At 45.1% G+C, this 26,290-nt stretch overlaps 1 protein-coding gene across 1 annotated transcript in view; it reads left to right on the forward strand.

The window, feature by feature from the left end:
• Positions 1-1,149: 1,149 nt before the first annotated feature.
• The window catches only part of LOC147737852 (uncharacterized), a 46,351-nt gene continuing 21,210 nt past the window's right edge, over positions 1,150-26,290 (forward strand). The window contains exon 1 of the mRNA XM_086947809.1: positions 1,150-1,280. The gene's annotated coding sequence lies outside the window, so the exon portion shown is untranslated. The remainder of the gene's footprint in view (positions 1,281-26,290) is intronic.

The following is a 26,290-nucleotide window of genomic DNA, read 5'->3' on the forward strand; positions in this document are numbered from 1 at the left end:
GATTATTTAAAAAAAGCAAAAAAATATGAACGGCCAACGAGCCTCTGTCTGTCAAAGAATGGAAGGGCTGGGGAACTGTCATTCATCTCACTGCTAAGCAGAAACATGTCATACTTCATCCTCAGTCAGTGGTACAAAAGGGGGTGGTGATGGACGGAGCATCTGAATCAATCAACACTCACACCCGGTCAAAAGATCTGGGTTTAATCCATCACCGTTCTTTAGCCCACTCTGCCACCCCAGTTCAGACATGGCTATATGCAAATCAGTCTGACCCTGTGCCTCATGGGAACAGTCCAGCCCGAACTGCCAAGCCATGTCTTCCCTGGACCGGAAACAAGCTTCCGAGGACCAGTTTCTGGCATTCCAGCCGTCTTCAGCCCGGCTTGCTTGAATCCAGTGGCAAAGTGAGCAAGGGACTCACGTCTGAGCATACCCTGCCACACTTATGGTGGCCAAAAGCGGTACAAAAGGGGGTGGTGATGGCCGGAGCTTCTGAACCCATCAAACACTCACACCCAGTCAAAAGATCTGGGTTTAATCCATCACCGTTCTTTAGCCCACTCTGCCACCCCAGTTCAGACATGGCTATATGCAAATCAGTCTGACCCTGTGCCTCATGGGAACAGTCCAGCCCGAACTGCCAAGCCATGTCTTCCCTGGACCATGCCAGAAACCGATCCTCGGAAGCTTGTTTCCGGTCCAGGGAAGACATGGCTTAGCAGTTCGGGCTGGACTGTTCCCATGAGGCACAGGGTCAAGGCTGATTTGCATATAGCCATGTCTGAACTGGGGTGGTGAGGAGTGCTACAAAACGATGGATTTAGGCCCAGATCTCTGTACTGGGGTGAATGTATGACATTGTTATGCATTCTGTCCATCAATTGTTGTTTTTGCATTCACCCTCACTCAGGCCTCTGATTTTGACCAACATCGCTTAGAACACTGGGACTTTAGAGCCCATCCATTTAATGAGAAAACCAAAACTACAAGTCTCATAAGCAATATTGGTGGAAGGGGTCACACATTACCTGGGGCAACATCCGATTCAGCACATCCAGTTCCATTTTTTAAGTATTTGACACAATATTGAATTTATAACCTTTGTTTTTTATGGTCATGAGTTACGAGAATACTAAAAATGTGTCTTTTATTTTCAGGGTCAATTAAGTGATGGTCACCAGCTTGGAAGCTCAGTTAATTCTTCAGTATTTGTCATTGATCTCCATGTGTGGCTGGTTTGGGTCTGCCCCCTGCATCGTTCCGGATAACTCGCACAGGTAAGGAGCTTGTCGCACCAACATGATAACCCCATACTCGTCTGTAAGAAGTGCGCTCTGAGGCAGGTATCCGATCATTTTTGTGAAACAAGGAAGGGCCAATATCTGCTACGTACATTTGTTAAAATATAACAGTCAAATCACAGTATACTGTTCCGGAGGTTGAATCCCAGCGACTTTATCTGTAACTGAACGCAGACACCCTAGCAAGCATGTGCTTTTAAGGCAAGTTGCGTTCACTCACCTGAAGGTGACATGCTTCATCACTTGGCTATACTCCTCACCAGGCCGGCGCTACAGTGCCTGGCAGGCACCACAAGAGGGCACTTAGTTGCAGATCTTTTATTAAGTACGCCGGATTAGCATAGTAGGACAGAGGATGTTGTGTCATAAGATGTGAGATTGGTGAAGTCTGAATATAAGATCAACTATCGACCAGTTGCCACAATATAGTTAATGTGATCTTCCTGGTCCATGTTGAGATTAAAAACAGTGGCAGAGAAATTGAGGAACTAATGGCCCCTATCACTGTGTGAAAGTATCGATCACCTATGGACCTGCTGGTAAGCTGGGGTCTATACTTCAGGTCAACTTTTTTTATGCCGTGTGTAGTCATGAAGCAATCTGTTGGCATTTCATCAGGACCAAATATGGGAACATGGGTAAATGTGATCTAATCTTATCCACAGCGTGAGGAGCTCTGTAACTCAAAGCCCTGCACCATGCATAGGTGATAAGGTGCCTATTAACATCTTACTACCACAGGTGAGCGCTGTCTAACAGAGTGCACTAGATACGGCAACCCTCCTAAAATTCAGGGCAAACTGACTTATCCAATAGCGAGGACGCCGCATCAGAGGGCAACTGGATTGAATAGCACATGCTTCCTAGGGTGTTCAGTTAGAGATAATGTCTGTGGGACTGAACCTCCAGAACAGTATACTGTGAGTTGATTTAGATGAAGAATGTGTGTACTGGACTGTCATTTTCCTCGGCATCTCTTGTGCTATGTAAAATAAAACACAGCACACCGGGAGGCCAATAAATCTATCATACATTTAATGCAAAAATAGCAAAAGGCCAAGCAAACTGACAAGTGACAATTGTCTTTGCAATGGACGAGAGCATCCACCCTAAAGCAAGGTGGAGTATACAATGTTAATGCTACACAATGTATTTTTATACACTTTTCTCCTAATACAAGTCAAGGAAACATGCACACGTGATAGAAACAGTTACTGAAACAACACTAATGAGTAGGAGACAGGATCTTCTCTCTCTCGAGAGAGAAATGTGAGGAGTCCGTGAGGTGCAGATAAAAGATACACAGACAAGCTGCAGAATTCACTGTTTCTGGAAATAACACTTGTTTGTCACTATTCAATTTACTACAAGATGCAGGAAAGTGTGAAGATGGAAATGACTAAATAATATGCTTCTGGGCCCTAATAGAATCATGTGACTTTGGAGACATATTAGGGCGAATAGACACATTAAATTAATATAACAAGGGGCGCTCCACTCTCAAATTGCCGACATTTACGATCGAATGTCTGTACCGCTTACCAAGGCCTGTTTCAGACCGGTGCAAGATGCCCCGACACGCCATCAGCAACCTGTGGTTCCTGTGGAGTCCTTTATTTGTCATTCTTACAGCCCCGAGCGGAAGGCTGCCTCAGCCCACTCGGATGATTCTGGCTTGGTGGATGGCGCACTTGAGATCAATGCTGGCTTTCCCTCCTCAATCCTCGTTCGACGGAACATCGGTGCTAAAAGTGTTGCTCGCCACGACCGGCTCTTCAGCGACTATCTGAGAAGCTCGTCGCTTTTTCTCATCCTTCCCGGACGGAATTGTGGATGCCGCCATCTTGTATCCTGTTTTCGATCTGACTCCATTGTCTTGTACTGTGTTGAATGGTTCGAACTCCTCATGAAGACTCTGGACTGGGCGATGAGAACTCTCGGATAGATACGTACTGGTCAGGGTTTATTTTGGTGATGTCCTATTTTCGATTTGACCCCATTGTCTAGTACTGTATTGAACGCTTTGATTTTCGTATGTAGACTTTGGATCGGGCGGCAAGGACTACCGCAGAGAACGTACTGGTCAGGGTTGATTTTGGCTCCTGGGGTTTGCTGCGTCTTGTGCTTTGAGTCGGGATTATACCTCATATTGTAACGGGGGCGGGTGGTTTGGTTGCTGTCCCCCCCAGGTTCCGGGGTAATATCTGCTTCGTGCAGTGGGTGGGATGTCCTGGGATGGTCACCACTGGCGGGGGGCAAGGGAGACCGGGAGTGTGTCTGTTCTTCTCCTCCTCCGCTTTTCTTCCTTTCTTTAGGGTAGTTCCGGGGCGACAGGCACGCTGTTAGTGGGGTAGGCCGTAGCCAATACAGGGGTGCAGGGTGGCAGGTGTTGGGGGGGTTTTGTTATTTTACTTTGTTTTGTTCTATGGTCCTTTTCCTTTCTTTCTTCTTCCCAGTGGGTTGGCTGTTTCTCCTTTTGCCATTCTTTGATTCTTGGGGCGTCTACACCAGCTTTTATTTCATTGTCTCTGGAGGGTGGATGTACGGGAGGGTGCTCGCACTTTATCGCTTGCTAGTAGACATATTTTTATTCCCAGTCTGTTGCGTGATCAATATTGTATTGGTTTGAGGCCTGTTTTCTGAATGCAGTGCGTAACACCCCCCTCGTCTCTGACTACTTTTCAAGTATGGTGTGACGCCTTTCATAATAATGCCACTACTGACTCTTAAAAAAGATAAAATGAAACCTTTAGTATGTTTATTATATTGATGATGCATTTACTCACCTGCTGCAATCTTCGTAGAGATCGCCGGGATTGCTTACAAATGTATGTACTTCGATTTGAATTGCCAATTTGCGGCCAGCCCCTGTGGTTGTGGGCCGACGCTTGTACTACTTTGATTGCATCAATAAAGGTTTTCAAAAAAATAAAATTTAATATAACAATATTGTAATTTGGTAATGCAATATATCAATGCACGTTGTGGCATTCATGTGTAACCAATTATCGGTATTAAAGAAACCAGTATATCCAGTTATGCTTTCTCAATTCCTTCTTCCTAGAGGCCACCACTGCTGCTATCCAGCCGTATTCAGCAGTGCCTCCTGTGACCTGGAATCCTGCACTTAATCAATACCAAAGGTCGTCAATGCTTCTAGCCAACTCCGGTCACTGGTGCCACTCGCACCCCCACCACCCTTGGGCCTGTTATCCTTTCACCCGGCTCCAGTCAGTAGTGGCCCCTTGGACCTGTATGTAAGCCTACTAGCCAGCGCCTGTTAGTACTGCCCCCTGGGACCTGTTATCATTCTAGCCAACTTGAGTCATTAGTAGCACCTTGGGACTAGTGATCATACTAACAATCTTCAGTCAAGATTGGCTCCCTGAGACCTATTATCCTGCTAAGTAACTCCAGTCAGTAGTGACCCCTGTACCTTAAATCCTGCAAATATTCAAAACCAGAGGTTAACTCTACTGCCAATCAGTTCCAGTCAATATTGACATGTATTGTTACCCTGCCTGTAATGAATACCAGAGGCCAGCGTTGTTGCTAGCTCCAGTCACCAGTGGCCCGTCACATATTATCCTCAATAGGATCAATGCCCAAGGCCTGTGCAGCTGCTAAACTGCCCTAGTCAGTAGTGACCTCCCAGACCTGTTATTCTGCATATAATCAGCAAGGCTTCGGCCCTAAATAACACTCACCCCACATAGTATATTAGCAATGTAATTTATTTACATCACACGGTAGGTACCGCACTATTTAACACGATCCCAAAAACAAAGAAAATCAAAACTTGCCTAACTGTTCAGCACTCCACCGTGTCAAAAATGACCAAATCACACCAAGCACTATAGCCTGCCACATCACATGGCACCCTCAGCCACAACATGACAAGATACCACGGCTGGGATTTGGTGGCATTAGTCCTCTGTTTGAGGCTTTTGTGCTGTAGATGCACATGCTTTGCATACTCCTGCCATCTTGTGTTGGGTCCGGATGTTTGCAAGTTGTTTTTCTTTGAAGAAGTCTTTCCAGTCACGAGGTAAGGTGACTCCACCTTTCGGTTATAGTGCGCATGGGCATCAACTCCATTGTTAGATTGTTTTTTACCCCAAACGGGTTCGGATGTGTATTGCTGTACTCCAAAACCGCTCTTTGGGTTCCCCGCAGACCACTCTACCCTCAACGGTATTGTTTCAGTACCCGTTTCCCTGTTCTCCGTGTTTCAAATAGATCCACAAACTCTACATTTTCGATAGAAAACCTCGTGGGCAACCGTCGGGCCTTGCTGCGTAGGGCCAGCCATCTGCAAATGGAACGGCCTCCATTCCATTTCTGTCCTGGGTGCCACGCCAAGTACCCTTGCACTGACCTACATCAAGTTTGTAACTTGTGCCTCTCTCCGGAGCACAAGAAGGAAGACTGTGATGCTTGTAAGTCGTTTCGGTCCAAGAGGACTCTACCCGATCATCAGGCTCGATGACGAGAGAGGCAGCGCCAAAGCATTCAACACACTCTGGATATCTTCTGGGAAGAATCTGACCAACACGAGATAGAAGCGCCCGCCATAGAAGAAGAGGCCCATCTCTATGCCAAAGCGCAATCTTTGGGGCATGCTGGGGCAGCCATGTGATTGCAATTCTACCTCATGCCAGTTCCATAGGCCACTGACCAAATGCATAGGTTATCTAGCGCCCTTCTCGTATCTAAAGAGGCCTAATAAACAGCATTTGGGTGTCAGCTCAATACTTAGTTGTGTGGCATGAACCATTTCTTCGACAGCTAGTTGCCAGAAGTGTCGCGTTCTAATCTAGGACCCTGATCAATACTGTGACCTTATGCCAATATACGGCTATAATCCCTTTGTACCCCTATATTGGCATAAACGATCAAGAGTAATAATTCAGAAACTCGTGTCTGGCCTAACACGAACAGAGCCACATTTCAGAATCACTTCTTCTGCAGCTTCCTCTGCAGCTCATTAGAGCAAATGACACAGCAGAAGCCACTATCTAAGATTCCTAGATTACACTCCGAGTTCTTCAACAAGATAAAACTCAGCAACCTGGGAAAGCCCCGCTTGCTATGTTTTGATTAGTAATAGAACTCTAATGAGCACTAAGAGACGATCACTTCCTAGTGACATCTTTATTGACGTCTTATGTCCAAAAACTTACGTCAAACCAGGCACCTTTCAGGTATAAATATTACCAACGTTGCCTTAAGCAAACGCTGCCTCGCTGATACTGATGCTATCGCTGCCTCAACGAAATCAGCGAACGATGGTGTGGTGCACATAGGAGCAGAACAGCTGTCCCCTTCAGAGCCCAGCAGATGCAAGCTGCCCGCGGACACTGCCCCTCCTCTTCCTCGACGCGCTGAGAGAGACGCTGTCTTTTCTCCTGCCGAGAAATCCAGCTCCGGCGTTTCCATCCTACTCTTGCGAGTGACTGGGATATCGAGTCCCTGGAAGGAGATACTAGACCTCCAACATTCTATTTCAGAGGTATGGTGTTGACTAAACCCTTAGAGAGAATTCTTGAAGCAAACCTTGGCAAAACCAACTTAACTAAAACTGCTACTTACTTACTCCCTCCCAAGTATTAGGCTTAGGTCAGGTACACTGGGGTAGGCGTAGTTAGAAGCACCAGTTGAGTACGTTAGCCAAATGTATATATGAATGTATATATGTTTTATTCATTTTAAACCATTGTATGGCTAAGAAACCATATCAATGCTTTTACAGTATTATTTTGCAATCCTCTTTTTACTGTACGCACTTTTTATAATAACTAGTCTTGCAATTGTGGCAATTCATTTCTCTTGTACGAGAAGAAAGATTGTTCAATAAATAATACCTTTTATTGAAAACGCCCGTCTCTCTATTCTCTGCACTTTGGTGAAAGTAATCTGCACAAAACTGACTGAGTAAAATGACTGTCTATTGTTTCACACGACTCTAGAGATTGACTCTTATTCTAAGGAGCAAAGTTGTCATGTTTATGCGGTTGTTGGAAAACTGAATCCCTTCTTGTCTGTACCAGGGAAGCTGATCACTTCCTATTCAGTCAAGAAAGTTTCCAGTAACCCCTGAGCTAGTTGGTAACACACCCAATTAAGTTTAGCATAGTCAGTGGAGACCTGGAAGATCCGCACTTCTACGTCCATACTACTGTTTATGTTATTCCAATGCGCAGGGCCCATTGGGAAAACAGGAACTACACTACATGGCGCCCAAACGTTTGGTAAGGCGATAAAACTAACGCAAGACGTTAGAATAACTCAGTCATGCATTTTTCACACAGACCCCTTTCTCCCGTAAATACTCCAATAGACGTCTGGAGTGGGTAAAAGTTTAAAATCCGCCCGAACTTAGTAGGAAGAGATTCCTATGTAAAGCTCTGGTTTATTCAACGTTGAAGGATACAGTGTTCCAAAATATTGTGCACCTAATCTTTGTCTCCTTGGAGACCTGCTCTGCAAACCTTGCATTTATACAATGCCAGGAGAAAACGGAACCGCTGCACCCGCAGTAGATGCGACTCAGCAGGGTCCCGACGGTACTAATGAACCGGGTGCAATAATCATCCCCGCACATTTAGGAAAATCTATAACGTCAAAACTTATAGAAAATGGACTGACCACACAAGGTGGCACAGTCGTCTTCGTGATAGAGGCACACGAATATCGGCAGACAGAGGTATTCTATTCTTGGATAAAATTTCCAGCGGCAAACGCCGCAACACACGAGTTCCACTACTACATAGTAGGGGATCCACCGGAAGAGTACGCTCCTTTCGAGGAGACTGAAATCCCATTAAAATACCAAGAGCACCTGCTCTGGTTTAAAGGCGCCCTATAACACAATGATCATATTACCAGGCTCTGTCCACTAGGTAGACCAGGAGCAACGTGGCCGGTTCTAGCCAGCTACACACCACATCCGGACATTGATAAAATGTCAAGTGAAGAACTCTTAGTTAACATAAGAGAATTAACAAAGGCATATAGAGAGTTAGTAAAATTATTTATTAAAAATAATTCAAACACTCCTAAAAAGAGCTGGGATGGAAATAAACAATCCACTCCCAAGGAAAAAGTTTTCCAGTCCAGAGGAAGGTCTCCTCGACGGAGGGAAAGAACTCCGACTCGAGAACACCAGTCTCCCCAGAGGGAGCCCTCTGAGAAAAGATATAACCTTAGAAATAGGGATAATTTGAAGAAGCCTGATAGATATCAAAGTATTGATACACGTCCCTCTCGATCTTTTTCGCAGAAATCGGAAAGAAGAGGACAGTCAGACCCAGGAGAGCACACCAAGTCCAAAGACAAGGAACCTGCTCAGAGTAAAAAATCTCAATTTCCAAAAAAGAAGGTAGCCAGTATTAGAGTAATCGAACATGCCGAGAATACTGAGGACACAGTTGAAAAACGGGGAGTGGGCAAGACAATGTTAGACAGTGCAGCAGAAATCAGTATAGCTCGCAAGATCCTGATGAGTCATCTGGAGACAGTGGACACGAATGAATACATTCAGGTTGAAACTGCCGACACCAGAGTTAGCGAGCCCCATAAGATATATGAAATAACATTGCGTATAGAGGGTGATAAGACTAGGAAAATAAGGGGTCTATTTTGGGATAAACTCTCAAAAGGCTATGACATTCTGTTAGCTGAAAAAGATTGGCCCCCAGAGTTTGTCAGGGAGTGCCCTCGTGGCGAAGAAATGATTATGCCTGCCTTCTCGAATCACATTCCGATCACAAAAAACATACTTATGCAAGGAAATGGGCAGTAGCCCAGGCACCGGCATTATACAAAAATCATGTAGGATGGGATGAGGACTCTCCTCCTCACAAAATCCAGTTAAAAAATCAACCGACTGCACAAAGGCAGTATCCCATTAAGCAAGAAGCTAAAAAACAAGTCAGGGAGATTTTAGATCAACTTGAATACCAGGGGGTGATTGAAACATGCACCTCTCAAATGAACAATCCTTTGTTTCCTGTCTCCAAACCAGACAATTCATATCGTCTAGTTTTGGACTACAGACACCTTAATGCATGTTGCAAAACTTTTGCAGTACAAAATTCGCATAGTGCTGCACTAATGAATAACATAGTTAGGAAAAAATATAAAACGACATTAGACATATCTAATGGTTTCTTTTGTCAAAACATTGCACCAGAAAGCAGATACTTGACTTTCTCAGTAATGGGGTCACAGAAAAATTTCTGTAGGCTCCCAAAGGGATTCAAGAACAGCCCAGGACTATTCTCAGCCAGAGTAACAGAGTTACTACAAATATATGATGATGAGGCATTATCTTACGTAGATGATATCTATCTCACAGACGACGACTTGGATACTCACTTGAAAAGAGTGAACACCATTATACTTGGGTTCGAAGCAGAGGGTTACAAATTCAACTTCAAAAAGTCCCGAATTGCCCATCTGACAGTATTATTTTTAGGATACGAATTATCAAGTGAAGGGAAAAGCCTAGAGGACAACTTCTTAGAGAAGTGCGCTGTACTCCAAGCTCCAAAAACGCTGAAGAACTTACAATCGATTCTAGGCTTCCTGAATTTCTGTAGAACTTACATTCTAAATTACGCGGAGAGGGTTAAACCTCTCTACGAACTAATTAAACCTGATTTTAAACAAATCAATTGGACTCAAAAACATACAGAAATTTGGAGATCACTGCAAACAGACATGTTAGCAAAAACAAAATTAGATACACGTGACAACACACGCAATCTTGTAATCCGAGTCATCCCAGGAAGATGCGGATTCACGTACCTGACCTCTAATGAGGGAGAAAAGGTACCAATTTCAATTAAATCTCACTTGTACACACAAGCAGAAAAAACATTCAGTCCAACAGAAAATACTGTGAAAGCAGTAGAAACTGCATTAGCGAATGAACAAGAACTAGCACATGGCAAAAGGATTAATATCCTCACAGCGGAATCCGCCTTCGAGGCGCTATTCAGCCCAGTAAACCTGCCTACAGTGTCACTGGATCCGAAATGGATACAGTATGTAGATTCTCTAGGAGCGGAAGATGTGAAATACTATTTCGCCCCACAATTCGAAAAACTGAATGGTTTAGAATATGAAGAAGAATATCCTCTGCCAATCGAACTTCTGCCTCTCCCACAGTACGCCTGTATAATCTATACAGATAGATTTGGTACAGCATTTCAACGTAGAGAGCAAATCCTACGATGCAGCCTGTGCGATTGTTAAAGGTCGCTGGCTGAGCGGTAAATTAGGACCGAAAATAACAAAAACTGAATCAGTGAAGTACTGTTCGGCTCAGAGAGCTGAAATCAGGTGTTTAAAGATGGCGCTTGAAAATGCAGAACGTGAATTCCCGACACTAATCGTGTGCGATTCGCATTTATGCGTCAACTCTTACAATAATAAGTTGCAGAGCTGGATTGAAAATAATTGCAAAGATGGCACAGGTGGCACAATAAAGCATAAAATGCTCTGGAAACAGGTAGCTCTTTTAGAGAAAGAACTACAAAAGACTCACGTGATACACACTCTAAGTCATCAACGTGATGGCGTTCACGTTGCAGGGAATTCATTGGCTAATACAGCCATAGTGGAAGCAACTAAACCGGCTTCCGTAGCCACAAAAAAGCGTTCAGAAAAATACATAGACGGGGAAACCATGCTGGCAGTCAAAACGTCCGTTAAAGGCGACTGTGCAGCACTATCCGTGAACTATCCACTCAATTATGCATACGTAATTGATGCAAACTCCGTTCCTTTTGCTCGAATCTCTGGAGTGGGGGATAGGGTAATTCCAAACATGAAGCGGAGAGGTTTCCTATTACAGGAAGCACATATGGGGTTGGGTCTGAGACACCAAACAATCAGGGACTCTCTGAGAGAATTAGAATCAGAGTACTGGTGACCGGAAATGAGTGAAGGTATTCATGAATTTTCAAAAAACTGTGAAGACTGCAACAGAGATCGCAGTGGAGAACCGGCCAGTGTAGTGTCAGAAGCCCTAATAGAAAGCATTAGGCGATCTATCCGCGCTATCAAACAAGAGAAACGCGTCCCATTGTATATCATCAAGGCTAAATCCACTTAAAAAATGTGGCCTCAGCGCTCGGCTGACGCCAGTACGGTTATAAAAGATCTGCAAGTCTTTATCGGCACATACGCAATTTCCATGTTCCATTCTGACCAAGGTCCTGCTTTTAGCTCTCGAGCTTATAAGGAGGCCATGGCCAGCATGGGCGTTGGCTTGCGGTATTCTTGTCCGTCACACCCCGAAGGGAACAGTGTGGTAGAAAGAAAAAACGGGGACATAAAGCAATCTATAACAGCGAAGGTATTAGGTTCGGGTGCTGGGTGGGTCAAACATTTAATAAGTGTCCAGTTAAGCCTAAACAACTTGCCAGAAATTCTCTAAAAGCCCATACGAACTATTGTTCGGAACTAGAATGCGAATTCAGGACTTAGATAGTCAGGTATCAGTGGTAGAAGATAAGAAAACAGACTTTGACATCAAAGATTGTGTGGCTGTTTTACAGGACTTGAACGAAACAAGAAAATCCTTAAGCAACATAAAGTTAAAGCAACAGCCAGCTACCACTGACGAGGCACCACCAGCCCCAGCAAGGCCTGTCTGGATTCCAAAGATTGGGGATCTAGTCAGAGAAAAAATAGCGGTGAAGAAGGAATTTGGGCCTTCTTACCGAAAAGCAGTACCTGTCTTAGCTATCAACAGAACAAGATCAGTAGTACTACCGCCCCTTGCTGGTAAAAAGGAGAACAGAGTTGTATCAATCTACCTGGTAAAACCCCAAGCATGTGCCCTATAATCAACAGTAGGCCCAGTGAACTCCCGAGAAACAACAGAATACCCAAACGTGCAACAATCCAAGAGGTTCAAACTGAAAGACTAATCACATTCGATCAGCCTGCAGTGCACAGAGAGGGACTATGCAATAATGCCATGGAACTCGTGCCTCTTGAGACACAGATTGAAACAGTTTGTTAAGAAACACCAGTCTACAATGATGTGGCATCAGAATGTGCTACCGAAAGACAAATTGAAAGAACAATTCCAACAATTGACAGAACTGCCTCTGGCTACTTCATCAACTTCGACAACTTTTCTGAGGATCAAAGCAACCCCGAAGTGATGCGAGAAACAAAAAAGACTTTTAAAGAAAAAGCAACAGAACTCTTTCATCAACTCAAGGAAATTTACCTTATTTAGTTCTGGTTTGGTCTAGGTGTATTTTTCCTCCTGCTTTGGCTCATCATGATACTTTGGGAAAATTAATTGAGGGAAAATATAGTACAATGGACACAGCAAGTCAGAACATCAACTTAGTCCTCAAACCACACAGATCATCGCACGTGAAGAAAAGAGAACTGTCAACAGTAAATGTCACAGCCATTCCAATACCCGGTGGGGTAGTATGGGAAAAAACTGACTAGGAAATATATGGTCCGGTCGAAATCCTGAAGTATCCTCATCAATTCATGGTTTCGTTAAGTGACTTTGTAAAACCTAGTACATTCTCTGATGATTGGGACTTTGAAAGTATTAATAATATGATGTCTGATTTAGTAATGTCAGCTAGATTCACAGATCATGATTATTTGCAAGGTTCGTCTAGTTATGAACAGATGTTCTGCTACACACACTATGGTGATCATTATTTGCATAAATCTGCGCAGCCTAGAAATGTTTTTAAGTATAACCAATGGGAACATTGTGCTACACCACCTAAAAGCAGTTCTAAAACATTCTATGAGAAATTTCAGTACTTCTCAGGGTTTAACACCAGTGATGCAGAAACGTTTTATTACAAACTGTTAGATAAAACAGGATTGAAAACAATGCTGACAAATACTAAATTGATATATTCAGAAGCATTTTATGAAAAAATGATGGCATTTGGTTTTGATTATTGGAAAAATAACATTGAAACAAAAACAATCTGGGGTACAAAAGAGTGGCAGGTACAAGGCCTAGAAGCACTATTTCGAGCCTGCATGATCCCAGAACAAATAATGTTTTTAAATGAAATAATCCAACAAACAACCTGTCTTGGCCTAGCTAAGATCAAAGACCTTAACAAACCGTCTATTCCAAAGCCAATACCTGATAATGCAACAACAGATATTGAGATTGACGTATCTAAAATTTTACATTTAAACAGAACACATCCTGATTGGAAAAAGTGGTTAATCTGGCCTACTGACACAAACAACTGTCAAGATAGATTCCTGAATAAAACACAGGGGTTAACAATGACCAGACAAGACCCTAGATACTCCCAGAGACAACATCCAGGGATAGTAACAACATACAGTGTAGGGAAGCAGTGCCTTGAATGGCTGAATGATTGGGTAAAGGATACATTAAGTCAACATGGAAATTACCATACAAACACACATGCTATAGTGACAGCAACAAAAATGTATTTCTTAGTGGTGAAAACTGTAAACATTCACTAAGCGGTATACTTTTGTGCCAGGGTATTAATTTACATGTAGCCTGTGAAGGAAATTCTAACAACCTTTCATGCCACCAACTTGTCACACCTGCAACACAGATAGAGCCTTTCTTTATGCAACTCGCAAATGGGAGTTACATTCTAATAACGGATCACAGATGTTGTGGCCTTTTGCCAGGAAAAGCCTATCTCGTAAGCGTAACATCCATGGTCAAATGCTGTATGCAAGCATTGTTTCCAAACGGCCCTGGAGACACTGAGACTCCCTTATGGCCTCATCTGAATTTCTCTTCTATACGAATTGATACTTTAAGCAGAATGAAGTCTGTGCTTTTGCAGACAACAGTGCCCATCACGTCATCAAAAGAGACGTATGAACTCCAAGTTGCAAGGACAACATCTGAGATTCATGACCTTTTATCAACAAATTGCCCCGTGCATTTCAAAGAAATGCTTAGCCAACTCCTTAACATGTCTAGTGCCACAGGCATCCCAGGCATATTTAAGACGATTTTTACGGGACTGCTAACACCATTTCAAGCAATTCTGGGAATCATTCCTAATTTTGTCCATTCAGTCTTTGGCGGCATACCCCTATTTTTGGGATTTGTAGCAGGCATTTTATTTTTGACCCTCCTGCTCCGATATGGCAAGCCAAAGCTCAGACATGACTCCTACAAGTATGGAAGAAACGATCCTAGCAATACGCTACCGGGACAGAATAACTAGAGTCCTTGGATTGGCCAGGCTGAGAGATCTAAACTTGACCTGGTTTCTTTCATTCAGACCGATATGGCAGACCTGCATCTTACCTGTGCTTCGATGTATGCTATGCGGAGATGAGTGCGTGTTGGACATCTGTCTTGCACTTCCATCAGCAGTACCAATGGATATCGATACTTTGCTAAGTCCGGCTCACGCATTGTGTTGTCCCCAGCGGCTACCAATCCTGATGACGGCATTCGTTGAGACTCCTGTGCTACGACTAGGTGGTGACAGTGGAGCGAAAAATAAAAGCAACATCACCCAGGTACGACCATCTGTGAGCATTGCCGATCCAGACTTTGATGACAGAAATCATTCTCACACCTGCCAAGTTACAGCACTATCGAACTTAGTCGAACTGTCACCTGATTTTGTAGACCAATTCTTTGAGAGCCTGTCTGATATGATGTTCTCACCCGAACAGAAACAATAATTTAGAAAAGCATTCCGACACACAGCGTTCCCATGAACTCTGAATTCGGCCTTCAGTTTTGATCAACAAAAACTGCTAAAAGGCGTTGGAACTCTATTTCCCCCGTTCAACAAGAATTTTTTTGAATTGAACACTTTTTAAAAATAATTACCTTTTTCTGGCACGAAAATTCTTTGCTTAAAGTAGACCTATTCATAAAGAACAGAAGCTTCTACTTCTATTTTTAGGTAAATCTAGAGACATAATAACTTTACATCAGCCTCCTGCACATTTTACAGCAATGCATTTATATGTGATGAAATTATCTCGCCCTTCTTTTCTGTATTAAGAGATATTTCATGTGTACATTTTTTTCGCAAAATCGTTCATTGATTACATATGCTATAATTTTGAATGATTTCTATGCTTAAAGACGTACAGTACCAAAATTACCACGTATTACGCATACGCCATTTCAAATGCAAATATGTATTTTGGGATGGGTAATGTTACACATGCATCTTTTGCTATAGTTTTAGTAAATTGATGGACATAAATTTGTGGAGTGGGTGTTGCGTTCTAATCTAGGACCCTGATCAATACTGTGACTTTATGCCCCTCTACGGCTATAATCCCTTTGTACCCCTATATTGGCATAAACGATCAAGAGTAATCATTCAGAAACTCGTCTCTGGCCTAACACGAACAGAGCCACATTTCAGAATCACTTCCTCTGCAGCTTCCTCTGCAGCTCATTAGAGCAAATGACACAGCAGAAGCCACTATCTAAGATTCCTAGATTACACTCCGAGTTCTTCAACAAGATAAAACTCAGCAACCTGGGAAAGCCCCGCTTGTTTATGTTATTCCAATGCGCAGGGCCTATTGGGAAAATAACAACTACACTACAGAAGGAGTGTATTTCATCGCAGGACCATGGTTAATGTAAGAAATCAGACCCCACAGTGTTGCAGCGCAAGCATATATCTGGGCAAGACCTTCGATGAAGGTGTTGTGGCGTTAAGTAGGTTCTTTGCAGAAAATTATAATGTATCAGTCAGAAATGGGCATTAGTAGAAACCATGCATATTAGTTCATAGGCCCGCTGCCAGTCTTGATCTTCCATCGGAATGTCAAAGTCTAAATTCCAGGCCTTTCCGGCCCCTTGTGTAGTGCCTACTGTATCTGATCGCATTGTTCTGTAAAGATGCATAATTAGGTGTCTACACGCTCCATACGTTAGCAGTATCTCAAGGCTTCAGTATGCGGCAGAGCTGTCGAATAGCATGGACAGGTGTGCTTAGTTGTGGCTGCCAAGCCTGCATGTTGTAAAAATTGCCCCTGGCTTAGACCAAACTCTTTGCGGGCATGTTTAAAGGGGATAAGTGTAATCTGGGTACAATTCACCCTATTGCTTGTAGCCCACTTCCTCCATACCTGGAAGGACATACTGAGTGCCATCTGCCTGATTGGTTTTAATATCCAGATTGGGAGCTCCCTATGGAATGGTGCGCGCTTAAGTACTCTCACTTCAAACCATTGCCATACTCTGGCCGTCTGTCGCACAATATATGGAGTATCTCTTGGTGTTCCCGATTCCTCCATTAACAGCTCTGGAAGACAACCAGCTTCCACCATTCCCGCCAAGAGCTGCATTTCTCAACTAGGGACTGTGTTGAGCCATCGAGCTGCGTGTTGCAATTGAACAGCATAATATTAGGGGTCCAAATGTGGGACCTCCGATCCCCCGCTGCATATGTCCTGGACAGTGTGGCCAATGCCACTCTGCTATGTGTAATGGCCTTGTTGAAGGATTTAACAAGACCATGAGGGGCATGATCGGTGGACTCCATGAACAATTCCAAAGAAGATGGGATGTCTTACTTCCATGCCCGCTTTTTGCCTATTGGGAAGGGCCACAGAAGGGAGTGGGGTCCTCCTTATTTTAGCTTCTGTTTGGGTTTCCTGTCGGAACCACTGTGCCTTGTGAAGGAGGGATTGGAGAAACCTCTTGTTGAACCTTAGCAGATATAGTGGACTATGTGCTTGGCTTTTGCTCCAGGATGTATGAGGATGAATGAATACGTGGAAAAAGCAAGCCAAAACGTTGCGGCCAGCCTAGAGCTCCAGAAGCTCCGGTAATGCCAAAAGGCTGCGATGGTTGAGTTTCAGCCAGGGCAGATGGTGTGGGGTTTGGGTCCTGTGGCTCCTAGGGCTCTGCTAGGTAAGTGGAGTGGACCCTACCCTATACTAGAAAGAAAAGGGGCGGTCACCTACCTGGTAGACCATGGCTCTGACAGGAATCATAAGAGGGTTGTCCACGTCAACCGCCTTACATCCTATTATGACATGGCAGATGTGACCATGCTCATGGTTCCAGATGAGGATCAGGAAGCAAAGAGTGAACCTGTCCCTGACCTGTCCAACAATCCGAAAGAGGGGTCTATTGAAGGCGTGGTCTTGTCAGACACTCTACCTGCACATCAGGAGACTGATTGCAGGCAAGTCCTAAATCAGTTTGCTGAGCTCTTCTTTTTGATATCTAGCCAGACTAACTGGTGTATCCATGATGTAGACGCTGATGAAAGACTACCTTTCGAGAATAAAACATACAAGCCAACTGAACATGTGAAAGAGAGCATCAAAGCTGAAGTAAGCATGATGCTGGAATTGGGAGTTCTAAAGCCTTCTGAGAGCCCCTGGAACTGCCCAGTTGTCTTAATCCCCAAGCCTCATAACTAGGATGGTAAGAAAGAAATTAGGTTTTGTGTGGACTATTGGGGCATAAATGCTGTGACCAAAAGCAATGCATACCAAATTCCATGGGCAGATGAACGTATTGACAGGTTGGGAGCAGCCAAGTATCTGAGTATGTTTGATCTCACATCAGAGTACTGGCTGATAGGTCGCATGACTGCAGGAGCAAAATAAATATCTGTATTTTCAACCCCAGATGGGTATTGTCAGTTCACTGTAATGCCCTTTGGATTGAAAAATGCTCCTGCCACTTTTCAAAGGTTGGTGAACTAAGCCCTTGCTGGATTGGAATCCTTGAGTGCAGCATATCTACACAACATTTCTGTCTTTAGCTCCACCTGGCAGGATCGCCTGATCCACCTTAGGAAAGTACTGGAGGCTCTGAGAAGTGCAGGCCTCATTATCAAGGCATGCAAGTGACAGATAGGGCAAGGAAATCCCCAGGGAGCAGCATTGAACTGCCATTTAGATGGATGCCTTTGCTGTGGCTTGGTCGCTTGAGAAGTTTAGGTCAAACCTGTTTGGCTCTCACTTCCTAGTTCAAACCTACCACAGGCCTCTCCGATGGTTAATGCAAATGAAAGGTGGAAATCCCAAACAGCTAAAGTAGTCCATCTCCCTACAGGGAATATACTTTGAAGTGAAACAGAGACCTGGGACTGCCAATGCAGATGGACTTTCCAGATTGTCCCATTTAGACAATGTTAAATGTTATGTTATGTTAAAAATACTTATAAAGCGCGCGCACACCACAAGGTTTCATGGCGCTGCGGACAAGGGAGTCCTGCCACTAAGTGATTAATTCATAAGCCTGGCAAAAGAGCCAGGTCTTTAAGAGTTTCCAAAATTGAGGATATGATATCATTGATCTAATGTCCTGAGGGAGAGTATTACAAAATTGAGGGGCCAGGACTGCAAATCTTAGTCCCCTCAATTTCAGCGTATAAAGGACGAAGTAGCTAGGGTATTCAAATGGGACGACCTTAGATCCCGAGTGTGGATATATCTCTGGACCCGAGTAGATACAGACAATGGGTAGTTGCCACTTTAATAACTTGTCCAAGTCATTAGATATGATACAAACTCCAGCCAATCAGGCTACAGCACCCTCTGGAACCTTCCCCTCAGAGGCTCAGGCTCTCAGATTTTCTACCGCACGTCGTGTGAAGGGAGCCTCCCTGAGCTCTGCTCAGTACCTCTACCTTTTCCCTTCAGAAACTCTTCAGAATATCTTCACTGCTTTGTCTACTACAAAGAGGTCACTTATCCGACACTGTGAGTCTTGTGAGAAATTCCGGCGTCATTCTGAAGACCCCCACAAAAAGTGTATCTACTGCCTCCACCCTGAACATCAGGTGAGAGATTGTAAAATCTGCAGGACTTTTCCTCAAAAGACTTTAAGAGACAGAGAGGGACGTCTACTTCTGTGCTTACAGAAACTCAAGACTAAGGATAATCCCTTATCAGATGTTGAGAGTGATTCCGCTCTCAGGACTGTCATCTCTAAGAAGAGGGCTAGTGAGGCGGAGATGGTATCTGCTAAGGCTAAGGTGCTCAAGAAACACCACATCTCTACTCATGTAGGCCAGACTTCCTCCTCAAAAAGGCCTCCTGCTCCTTCTAAGGGACCACTTATGCCCTCTACGCCTCCGAGATCTGCCTCTAAGTCTCAGGCGTCTTAGTCTATTCCTGCAACAAATTTGCCTAAAAAATGGGTTCCTCGTCGACGATGACTTCCGTCGCCACTGCTACAACGACAACTTCCACCTTCTCTTCTCCTCAACCTACAATGATTATGTCGTCAGCGTCCTCTCCGTCGACGTTTGTCATGATGTCGGTGAAGCCTCACTCGTCTGCCACCTGAAGTACCGAAATTTTCACTTACCCCTAAAAGAATTATACTTACAATTACCAAATATCATTCATCAATATTCAGTCGATTGGCAGTGTAGAAAGTTCAAGCGTTTATTAAACAAATAATACTCTGCCAGAGGAGCTCCCAACGACCTCACACCCCGAGGTCTGCCGAGAGACTGCTGGCACATTGTCAGGTCAATACATATATACTATCACAATTTGCAACCGTTGCCTAAGATGGAAAAGTACAAGTTGGTACAGGAGGTGGCAAGAGATATGCCCATATATGGCATACCCAGCTTCCACCTAAGCTCAGTATAGCAAGGTCACGCTGGTCGACTCCCTTCTGGTAGTTTTGGTGAGAGTCCGCACAGCGCTTGCAAGAATGTGCTTATCTGGCCGGCCCCCTCCTACAACCTTGACGGGCCCAAAAGCAGAAGCAGCTGCTTGCTACATGTTAAGCTATTTCTCATGAGAACGGGGAGACGTGAAAATGCAAGGCCATGGAGGTTTGAGGTTTGAGAAAAACCATACGGTTTTGGAGCGCAACGAGTCTGGTCGCCTGAAGCTCAACTGTAACATTGGTCATAATATAAGTAGTGATGTTAATGACATTTTCTACTATTCTAGACAACCTTCTTATTTCTCTGCTATTAAAGATCGGTCCCCAGAATGGGACCAAGCCTTTGCTGAAATCCGTGAACTGCTGCAAGGAGGTGTCAGTCTGATCAACTTCTGTTGCTATGAGCTGCCTACGTTGCCTAATGGGTACTGCTCTCGTTGAGTGTAACTGATGTGTTCTATGATAGTCGGATGGTGCTATGCATACAGGCAGGTACAGGAAAGACAGATAGCAGTGCCCAGCCCAACCACGGGGTAACCAAGTGTAAGCATTTTCTCCGCATACGAAATACACATTGGGTGGCGTCAACAAAGGAGGACTGCTAAGGATTTTCATACGATAGGTATAATTACAAACACTGTCACCAACCTGTACATGCCCCATCCCCTGAACACAGAAATCAGAGGAAGTATTTAAAATAGGAATAGGTACAATGCGTTCGCTTGTAACATTTCGATCAACAAAAAGCTGGAAATACTGAGAAGAATTAAATTGGTTAAAATCTTAGAGTTCACCTGTAACCAAGTACTATTCCGAATCTCCATATACCTGTTCATACAAGCCTGAGGATCTAAAGATCCCCGTCCCCCATTACCTTGTGGGTTAAAACCCTGATGTTCCTCAATGTATGCCAAAATCATATTATAGTCTTTCTCAGTATAAGTGTACTGCCTGTGGTTTCCTATATAATGATTGTACATGGCAGAAAACAATTTGAACCAGGCTTCACAGCTCCCTAAATAGGAGAGAGGTAGTGAGAGGAACAGATCATGATTGTGCACCACAGAAGGCAAAAGTCCACAAACCCAGCAGTTAGTGGTGTTGGTGGAGCTGTGTGTTTGGTGAAGCATTTCTACAAATACATTTTTCGCATAGGTCTGGCGATGTCGTTCTTTGTGGGGTGCTAAGGTATACATAAAATGCTCAGGGGGAGCAACAGTCGACATCATCATTGATTGCATCGGGTGCTTATACTCTAAGTATATGAAAACACCCATAAAAATTGCTAAAATAACTGCTATTATAACTACGAAAGCTATTTTCACACGCATGGTCCAAGTAGAAAACATTGGTTCGTAAAAAGGCAAATATCTAGGAGCAAAAGGGAGTTCCTCCTCAAGTACAATACGACCAAAAGGGTACATTCCTTGCTAAAAGTCCAAAAGAGCCAAGCTGGGCCAAAACAACCTTCCTGCAGAGGGTTCTTCTCCCTGTGTCCGTCAAAGCCTCACAGGCAGACTTATATGCACATCCAACGAAGTCCCACGATGCAGATCCTCCGAAAGAAATTTTTACTCAAACAACCTGGCCAGTTGACAAGAACAGAGTCTTTCTTTCTGAACAGAGCACAATATCAATGTTCTAGCACTCAACGAGTTCAGTCCAGTGTCCCGCTCAGTACTACAGATTAGAATCTAGCAAGCCCTACTTTTTTCCAAGTCTTTCCTTATCGCCTAACAGTGTCATCTGAGGTACTGTGATGTTTTCTTGGCCGCAGGTTGTATCGGATATGACCGGGCTGTAGGAAGGTGGATACCTGACTATGGTTACCCCCAACTTTTTGCCTGGTGTTTTGCTGGTTTTCCGACTTAGTTGGCCTGGGACCCTGCCAATCAGGACCCCAGGCCTACTGCTCTCTCTCTAAAATGGATTCCATGTACCTTAGGTACATTTCCAATTGGTACTGGGCCACCTTATCAGACCCTGTAACTCAGGGCATAGGTGTACCCAGGGCCTACCAGGGGCTGAAGCATGTATTATGCCACCCCTGGATGGCCATCTAAATCTGACACAACTGGCTGCACGACAGCTGGGGCAAGGTGGTGTAATCACCCTTTGCTTTAGATATAGTATACCTATATCTAACCCTAAAAATGGACACACAGATTCCTATCAGTCACTCCTATGGCAGGCCTCGACAATCCTGAAGGCAGAGTGCTTGGAATCGTGTGAGATGGTGCTCTGGCATGAGCTGAGCCCGTTTGCAGCTTGCGGAACCAAGTCCTAATAGCTATTCCATGATAACGCATACCATATACTCTTAAGTGCATTATAATCCTCGCGGTTAAATGCTATCTTTGGTATCGCTTTATCAAAACATGTCGAGTAAGGTGTCATATGAATTGGAATACTAACCCCTCGCCAATTCTGGCGACGGGGTTAGCATTCCACCCTTCTAGAGGGACACGACATGTATGTAACTGTGAACCCCGGTTAAAGTTAACTGAAGCCTCAGCTCCACAAAATGGATGCTGCCACCACAGACACGAGTCTGACCTCCTGCTGGTGGGAGTCCTTCCGGCGAGGAGAGCTTGGACAAAGGGTTTCCTGTCAGGGGCGGTGCTAGCACCATCCCAGACAGGGATTTGTGTATCCTGGGTAGGCAGGGCTTTACAGGAAGGTGACTGCAAGTGGCACCCCGGTGCTCACTACGCATCTGCCGGCTAGAACCAGTTCCAGGGGCACACCAGCCCCTGGCCTGGGGAAAGTCCGGCATGGGAGAGGGGTGTAACCACCCCCCTTCCTGGTCCCACCCCTAGGGCAGGACCTAGTCGCGTACCCACCCCTTTCTTTAGGATAAAGGCAGGAGCGGGGACCCTTCCAAATTAGATCATCTTTGAATCAAGAAACTACTTTCTACGAAAGGAACTCTCGACTCTTCTCAAGATTTCTCCCTTGTGGCTAAGGAGTAGTCACCCTGCATCCGCAGGCACCATCTAAGAACTCTGCGGTTTGCTGCACGTCCTTCCTCCGGAATCCGACTGCCCAGCTCGACGAGACCCGGCTTCCCTGGCACCTCTGACCTCTACCTACCTCTACAGCTAAGCTGAGAACCGTAGGTGCGACGAGACCTCGAGGGACCGGCCATCATCAGAACTGCACGACTTCTATCCAGCACGACCGCCGAGGGATCCTCTGATGAGTGCTTTGGGGTCCGAGAAGCCCCGACCCTGAGCAGCACCAGCACCGAAGTCCAGCCTCCCAGCATCTCCACGATCTGCGTGGGGCCCTTCTGCTTTTTGCTGCTCACCGCGTTGTCTGGCTACTAGCCCGCTGGCTTGTGGCCTTCTCGACGACGCCCGACGACAACAACGCTGCTGGTCTGGTTGCTCCAGACTGGCCCTTGCTCCCTTCCAAAAGAGGACCACCCCGGACCCTCCTGGTCCACTCAAGATGCCATTTTAGGTCCACCGCGTGGGCTTGAATTTGCCAAGGCTTGTTGCCCCAATCCTGGGCCCAGCGACGCCGACAGCATCAACCATTGTGGGACAGCTCGTACCTCCATCCTGGTCGCCGACAACACCTCCTGGTCCGTGAGACTGCAGAGCCCAGCGTCGCCCACTCACCTAGTCAAGGTGACTACCATCCGGTGCCCTCCTGGTGCCCACTGACTACTGGCTAGTAGTCACGAACTTGGTCCCCTCTGCTTTCAGGTGTCATCCATCTTCGATCCAGGCTTGGATCACTTCGAACTATCTTCACTGGTCGCCTGCCAGCAACTTCTTTCTTCAGGCTCCTGGTTCGTCAGCTAGGATTCCCGACGTCTAAACAGACCTATGCAGCCGCAGCCCCTGGGCTAGGTAACTTCGGCATTTCGGTGCCCCAGCATAGCCTCACTATCTAAGGGTCCAGAGTCACTGTCGTTTTCGACCTACCTTATCGGGTTCGCCCGAGAACACTAACTTTGCCTTTACTAGCTCCCATAGACTTTGTCCCGCATCCCGCGTGAGAGTGCACACTCTGCACCAGAGTCCCCTAGGCCTCCTACTAGTAATCTGAAGGTTCAGTAACGTAGTCCTAGCGATTCCAAAGCCTATTAGTACAGTACTTACCTGCTAGTAATTTCGCATTCCACTTCCATAATATATGGTTTTTCGTGCCCCTCGGGCATTTGTGTAAATTGTGCAACTTGAAGTATTTTCATAAGAGTTTTGTTGTGTGCTTAGTACCTTGTCCTCATAAAGAGTACAGGGCTGTTGTGACTTAAATAAATACACTGTTTATTTTCATAACACTTGTGTGGTGTCCTTTCACTTGGTGTTCAAGGGGTATATGTGATGGTATAACAGCTTGCTTAACACGCCCTCTAGAGTTTAGCCCGAAGACTGCTCGTATCCACGCTACTAGGATAGCTGGTCTAAAAGGTTGACTTACAACCAATCACCATAAGGGTCGTTTGGACTGATGCATAGTGATCACTAGAATAGTGAGCACTGCATATCAGGCCAACTTCTCACACAGCACTTCCTGATCAGAGAATAAGAAAGGGGAAGGTGCAATACCTTCATCAGAACCGCTGCCAACCAGATCAACACGGACAGGGCCAGGGGCGATTGCTGATTCTCCAGGGACTGCCCCGTCCGGCCCTATCTCTCCTTCAGCTCCAATTTCACGAGCATCAGAGAACGGTATCAAGGCAACAGCTCTCTCACCCTCTTGGGTCAGGATTCCATCAGGGTGTCGCCGGTCGTGTGGAAGTGGAAAAGGAATTCTTTTTAGGTGCGACACGTGGATCCAATGTCGTTTTCCGTCCACCTTCACTGCCGTCCGTGTGGCCAAGAGTATCTGATATGGCTCAGACCATCTCAGAGCCAGGCTGGAGTCCCGATCGCATATCTTGACCAACGCCCACTGGCCGGGTTCCAAGCGATGTCCGGGGCCCTCTGGCAGGGGTTGCAGTACAGACGCTACCTGCTGATGAACAGAACGAAGGTCTTTAGTCAGAGTATACAGGTAATCAATCAACATAGGATATTCAACATCAGTAAATGATCTTGGTCTAGGCACGCGTCACACATTAGCGGGTCGCCCAAACACCATCTCATAGGGAGACAAGCCAGAGCGTGAATGAGGGGTAACCCGTAGGGACATAAGAGCTAACGGGAGGGTGTCAGGCCATTTTAAACCAGTGCTCTCTTGTATTTTTGCCATCTTTAATTTCAGTATTCCGTTATATTTCTCAACTAATCCTGCTGACTGGGGGTGCCTAGCCGCATGAAACTTTTGTTTTATCTGGAGCCCATTGCATATACATTGCACAAGGGCCCCATGGAAATGCCCGCCGTTATCAGACCAGATCAAGCGAGGCAATCCGAAGCATGGGATAAACTCCTTTATAAGGGCTTTTGCGGTGGCTAGGGCAGTATTTTCTTTCGTAGGGTACGCCTCAACCCATTTGCTAAAGGCGCATTCCACCACCAATACATATTTCAAGTTATTGACGCGCTCCATATGGATGTAGTCCATCTGGAGTACCTCAAAGGGCAATGTCGGGGGTGCAAAATTCCCACTTAAAACAGGTTCTCCTTTACCCGGGTTATGTTGCAGACAAATCATGCAATATTGAACAAGACGTATAGCTGTTCTCTGTATATTGGGGGTTATTCCAAACTGGATCCAACAAGGCACAAATGCCCTTCGCTCCAACGTGAGCTGGTCCATGGGCCATAGTAACGACAGCCTGTACCATAGCATTGGGCAGCAACCATCGCTGCCTATCTGCCAGATCCACCCAACAGTTAAGTTCATCCAATCTTCCTACTTCCTGCTCCCATCTGTCTAACTCCACTGAAGTTGCTTCTTTCTGAATTTCTCACACACTTTCAATAGTATTATCAAACAGGTCGGACTCCTCCACCCACTTTGCAGAGGAGTTCACATACATGGAAGACACCATGGATTGGTCTGTTTGTTTAGCTACCTGGTCTGCAAAAGCATTGCCTTCTCCCACTTCATCCACCACTGCCTTATGTGCACTACATTTTACAATTGCTACTTTCTTAGGAAGAGTCAAGGCTGCAAGTCATCGTAACACCAAGGGTCCATTCTGTATCTTCTGACCATGTGAGGTGAAAAATCCCCTTTCCCTCCATAACCTCCCAAAACTATGGGCCACGCCAAAGGCATACTGGCTGTCCGTGAATATGTTGACCTCTAATCCCTCACTCAACTCGCAGGCTCGTAGTGAAGCCATCAACTCAGCAGCTTGGGCCGATCGATGGGGTATTCGGAATGTTTCAACTACTGTTTTTAGAGTTGTAATTGCGTATGCAGCTGTCATTGT

Source organism: Lissotriton vulgaris, chromosome 1_1, assembly GCF_964263255.1.
Source record: "Lissotriton vulgaris chromosome 1_1, aLisVul1.2, whole genome shotgun sequence".
Classification (NCBI taxonomy): Eukaryota; Metazoa; Chordata; class Amphibia; order Caudata; family Salamandridae; genus Lissotriton; species Lissotriton vulgaris.